Source organism: Calonectris borealis, chromosome 19 (assembly GCF_964195595.1).
Source record: "Calonectris borealis chromosome 19, bCalBor7.hap1.2, whole genome shotgun sequence".
Taxonomy (NCBI): domain Eukaryota; kingdom Metazoa; phylum Chordata; class Aves; order Procellariiformes; family Procellariidae; genus Calonectris; species Calonectris borealis.
Window position 1 is genome coordinate 7,817,496 of NC_134330.1, and position 6,000 is coordinate 7,823,495.

Below are 6,000 nucleotides of genomic sequence, written 5' to 3' on the forward strand. Positions count from 1 at the left end.
TGGGTTAGGGTGCTGGGACAAACCTCCCGCTAGCTGGAGCAGCTAGGCTGGGGCTTTGCCCAATTTGAAGCTGGGGAAAAGAGAAGGAGAAAGCAGGTCCAGCTCTTCCTAAACCTGTATTCACCGTTGGTCCAGACCACGTGGATGCAGAGCAGACGAGGGCTTGGACACAGGGGGTCCCTCTGACAGCGGCCAGCACTAGCCACGCCGGACAAGCAACGCTACCCCTCTTCAGGGGTCTTGTAAAAACAACCCCACACATAAGAACAGCACACTCCCAAGCTTTACAACATACCCCCCCACACTCAGGGTTGGTGGTTTGCACTGTTTACGCTTAAATTTCCCTCCCAGGCGTGGGACTTGGTCACCCGTGGACAACGAGGTTTACCACCCAAGCCAACACCATGCATGCCTGTCAGCATTGCAGCTCTCCTGCAACTCGTACACAGCTGATGATCTTGTGGTCACCAGTGGCAAGTTAACAGCTCTGTTTACTCCCTGCAGTATTTTGACTATTTTGTTTTAATTTGACTAAAGCAAAAGGATGTTTTGATTCTGCCTCGGTTCGGGGGAAAAAATAGGATGTGACTTATATCTGCTTTTGTTTTCATGCCAGCTTCAACCACACACCTATTTTAAAGCTCACAGGCCTCTTCCTCTTCTTTTTAATCATGCCAAAATCTGAAGTTACAGAAGCATCTGTTGAGTGCAGCTTGAAGAGATCCACAGGGATCCAGTAATACATTGCTTTTCAGCCGGACAGGGATTAGCATTTAGGGAAGGCAAGCGGGATTCAAAAGAGAGAGAAAGGGATCCGCATAACATGGCAAAATAAGGAAATCACTGAGCCACGGGGAGAAAAATACAGATGGGAGAAATGAAGAAGGTTGCGGCTGGGCCAGTGAGCGCTGACCGATGGGCTGCTGGGAGAGCCCGGCGGGCGGCTGGCACGCCGTAAGGGGCTGGTGCAAGGGGAATGCTTGGCCTTGCTACAGAGATCCAAGGGCCGGCCGCTCCTCGCGCAGGTCAGCGCAAGGCTTCCTTTCAAAACAAGAGCAGCTCTGTCTGCAAACGCATCCGTGTTTGGTTCGTATCTAGGAAGCAACTGATCCATCTGCTCTTCCACTTAAGAATACGGATGATGAGAAAGTGGCTGGCTCGGCTCCAGCAGGAGCAGGAAGCTCCCTCCTCTGCTCATTGTAATGTGGAGAAGCCTCTGGGAGGGCACCTGCAGCCCCCGGGGCAGCCAGCTTTCCGACCTGGCATTTCCCAGGGCTGCTGCATTAGTCCTTAGGGGTTTTGGCAGAGACGAGAGAAGAATTCAGTCCAGCCTTGGAGATGCCAAATCATAGTTCTCTGCAGACTTTTGGCTCAGAGTATAAAGATGTTTATCCAGCTGCTGTAATCAGAATGGTATCAGGAACAGAAAAGTTATCTGGTGGAAAGGTGAGCACATTTCCAACTCTTTCAGCATTAGGTAAAAGCGCAGAAGTGGGGCAGAAGAAAGAGTCTGAAGCCTTGTAACTTCAACCCCGAAACTGAAACCTGAGAAGTTAAGCCTGTGGCAAATAGCTGACAAAGTTTTACCAAAAACATTCTCAGAAGAGCATGATTGATAGATCCATACCAGCTCTGGTTGCCTCAATATTTCTGATTTCTTGGGTTTCTAGACAAACCTCCATCTCCCTCGAATTTAACGCAAAAGGTCTCAATGCAGTCAGCTGCCTTGATTTCAAAACCCTTTCCTAAGATGCCTCCACAGCTTGAACTTGGAGACCCAGAGGGTTCCTAATTTAATAATATTAGCATATTAACCTGAAAACATCATGGAGAACTAAATGCTGTTATCACAGACACGGAGTCTGGAATCACAGACTTGTTTGTCGGTACGGGTGCAGTGGAGAGCAGTTGAGCATTGCAGAGCAAACAGCTGAACCGCCAGTGAACCTCCGCTTCCAGCAGAGGTGAGCTCCAGGAGTTGTTTATAAACCGACATTATGAAACTGCACTTTAGTGACGTGAAATTTCTCCGAGCAGCTTTTAATGTTTACCACAACTGATAAGCAAATAGCAACACCACTACTCCTCCCTGGCAGTTTCTACCCAGGATGGACGTGATGCACAAGCACTGCCTGTTAAAAATCTTCACTGCTTTGCACCAAGAACAGGTTCAAGTTGTTCCATTTCATCCACTCCAGACACCGCCTCTGGAGAACAGTCATTCTTCAAATGTTTGCTGCTCAACAACAGTTGCAGCAGCTGGGGAGCAGTAGGATGGCTCGCTGGATGCCATCTCCAACATCGAAAATATTAATCCTGCTGCTGAAAGGTGGCCAGATCTGGGACCACTTCAGTTGAGATCAGATGGGCACAGTCACAGAACCAGCTGTCCCTCCTGCCCTCCGGTACAGGCAGCAACCCTGGCCTGCAAGAGGCAAAGTCTTTAAAAAGGCACAAGAAGCTTACGTTCCCCTGGCTCCAGCTGTCACAAGCGTAAAGCTTTTCTGCTTAGGCACCGTTTTCTTGGGTAATTCATCTGTGCACGGTAAGTTCCAACAGGTCAACAGACTTCCTCGTGTCCTTAATGTGTTGGATACGTCTGCCTAGTCCAGTATCCTGTCTTCAGCAGAGCCAGGAACAGACACTTATCACAAGGGCGTTTAGCAAAAAAAAAAGAAAATGCAAAATCCGTACATACTTTCCTTGGGTTTACCTTTTGTGTGCAGAGTTCCTGGGAAGCCAGTGAGGTCAAGAGAGGCTGCATCCAGCTCACAAGCCCTCCTACAAATACAGCAGCACAAGTTGTGCTGCATTTGCTGGAGCAGTTTGACTGAATCTCACCGGTTATTTGCTCAGAGGACAGGTAAAACCATGCATCTCTTCCTAGGACCAGGGTGTCACCCGAGTTCCAGCAGACGTCATCATATTTGTATGAAAAGCAGACTTTTAAGCCCTTCTGCAACTTCGGGTGCATTCTGACAGCTGTGTTTTATTACAACAGCTTTACAAGCAATTTCTCCAGCAGCATTAGCATCACCATCTACTGGGGACAATGTCACATGAGCTCTTTGTTACCCTGGAAATGGGAATTATCATTTCTAGATTAGGCAAAGCAGCACTGCCTGAATCCTGGCCTCAAAACCCCAAAGACTCAAGCTATTATTGGCTTCAGTCACGGCTTCCATATCTCTCTCTAGGTCTGTGGTATTTGCGCAACTTACTAAGTTGCATTACTTCTTAGGGTGAGGTGGGTTTGGCTGTATAGAGCCAGCACGGAAATTATTTGGCTGTCTCTTAAATTGTTTAGCTATTTTTGTTGCATTTCAGCTCTGCAACGATCATATGCCTCTTCTACATTGGCATCCCTCTGTTACGCTTTGCTCCATAAAGTCATTGTTGAGCTTGGCAAGTGCTAGATATGTTTTTATAAATAAACCACCAGCATTCCATACAGGACTGATTTCCAAAACTAAAACCTCGCTGCTTAGAAAATGTATTGGAGGATAGATATAAAAAGAGATGAAGGAAGCAGAGCATAGCTGTTCCCAGCTCAGAGAACCCAAACCCGTTCCTTCTGCTGGGATAGCCTCTCTTGGTTTTCTACCTCCTGACCTGCAGTCTGCAGGGATCTGCAGTCCTGTCTCTCCTTAGTTTGCCATTTTATTATATGAAATCCTACCAAATTCTCACAGAGTAGGATTCACGAGATGTGTTGGGCTGTTAAAAGATTACTGGTCAATGGATACCATCCTCACCTGTTTAAAAAAAGAAAGCAGCAATTCTAGTATCTGTAAAACCCTGAGTCTTCTTATGAACAGTGCTGACCATTAGTAAAGCATTCAGTTTGCATAGTATTACAAGTAAATCAGTTAGTCAGTGCCAGCAGTGCCAACTTAAATATGCAACCTGCTCAGTTTAACTAAATGCAGGAATATTCCTAGGATGACTGTAAGGGCCTGTATTTAAAAGAGCAGTCTGCTTAACCAGAGTGCAGGAAGTCAACAACAAACGTTACCATGTGAGGAAGAGCTAAGATTCATTCAATCCTTAATAAACTAGTTACCGATTTTTCTCTTTTAAGCTTTTTACTTTTCTTTTAACCTCATTAAAGCTTACCCTTCTGAACTTTAGGCAGTTGCTGAGAAAAACTGCAGTGCTAAAGGACTTACCAGAAACAGTCGGAGGGCAATGACATACTTAACCTGTCATCTGGGTTTACATCTTTTACAAAACATCACTTTCCAGGCCTCTCTAAACTAATTTAACTCTCCCTACACCAAAAGCAACTAAAAAAACATACATGCCATCAAACTAGTACCACCCTTTCTCTGACCTGCTAGTTTCCTGTAAAACAAAACAGATCGTGAAGATGTCTTTACTGTCTTAAACATGTAAGAACACAGGTTGTGTTTTCCCCAACGCAGAATAGAACATAAACAAAACAAATGTTGCCAGGTTGGAAAAGCTGTGAAGGTGGTGACAGCTCCAGCAGTTTTGTGGCTTACTTGAATACTGGTCTACTTAGTAATCCACTTGGGTAGTGACTGTTTGAAGATGTAAGTGCTCTTAGCCTGGGGGAGAAAGCAGGGTTGGAAGTTGAGTCAGCATTAAAGAGAGCTAGAACTGTTGCTCCCAATATTTAAAGTACCAGCTTTCTCAACCACCATTCCTTTCCCCAGGAAGGAAAAGGCGAGAGCCCCACCAGGGAAGTCGTGGGACCAGACAGGCGACACCGCGCCTGCCTCGATGCAGCTGGGTTTTGCTCAGCTCAGCCATTTCCACCTCTCCCTGCACAGCTTTGAGGGCTCGAGGTGCAGCCCCGAGGAGGTGTTCGCGCAGCGCAAGGTGCCAGCGCAGCTGTGTCGGGGAAAAAACCTTAGGCAGTGATGCATCCCGTTCTGTTCTCAGCTGCTTATCACTGCTCTCCTCTTTCACCCCATCCAGCAGCCACCGCTCCCTCAGATCTGCCAACGCAGCTATGTGCAAGAGCACCCTCTAGCCTGCTTCACTCAAAATCATCACGCTAGCTTAAAAAAGATAAACACTCAAACTTTTGTAGCCAGGATCATTTTTGACAGAACCAAATTAGGAGTATCAGGCCTCAGATCTTAAATCTGAAGCAAACCAACAGATACTGAATTGATTTGTCTACAATTTGCCTTTCTAAAGCCTCACCCAAAAAGGAACAAGCTGTCCAGAATTCGTGACAAATGCCTTTTCTGACAGAGCACTGACAGTACCCGTGCTTTCCAGAAGAAACCTTAAAAAGGCACAGCATAGTTATTACATTTACAGCCATGGGTAATGGCTGATTTGAACTTACCGTTACCATGAACATGAACGTACACCAAGCTAGGGAGGTGGCTTACAAACATTAACAAAAGCTATTTTTGTTCATTTCTTTGTGAGAGGCCATGGATATTGTGCAGCTGTGTGCCCAGTGATCAAGATTGTAACTACAGACCCCGAGAACTTGCATTTGTAGTATTTTGCCCACCAGAGTATTGGACGACCAGACATTCTCTTAAAGACTCGTGATGACACAAGCTGACTGCGGCAGTGCTAGCTTCTCACAGATTCCCACCAACCCACTTCTGCAGTGTACAGAGTGACCTAATCCACGAAGGAGTGATAATTAAATCTCCCTTGTTTCTTCAAACCATGGCTTCAGTGCTGAATCCCAAATGCTTACAATGGGTCTACTGAACCTCGCCTGCATCTTATCTCGGAGATGAAACAGCTGCACACAATACTTGTTTGCTATCACCCACACTTCAAAAGCAGCAATTAAAAGGTACAGAAATACATAGCAAATTACCTGTTTTTTTTGAAGCCATCCCACCTTGTTTTTGGAGCTATCCTGGCCTGGCCACAAAATGCTCCTTGGCAGCACGAGAAGACACTGCCATCTGCCTGCTCCTCACGAAGGCTGCAGGGCACACCAAAGCAGGCGTAGCAGGAAACGCAGGCAACACAGGACTTCAGTCTCGGAGGGCAATA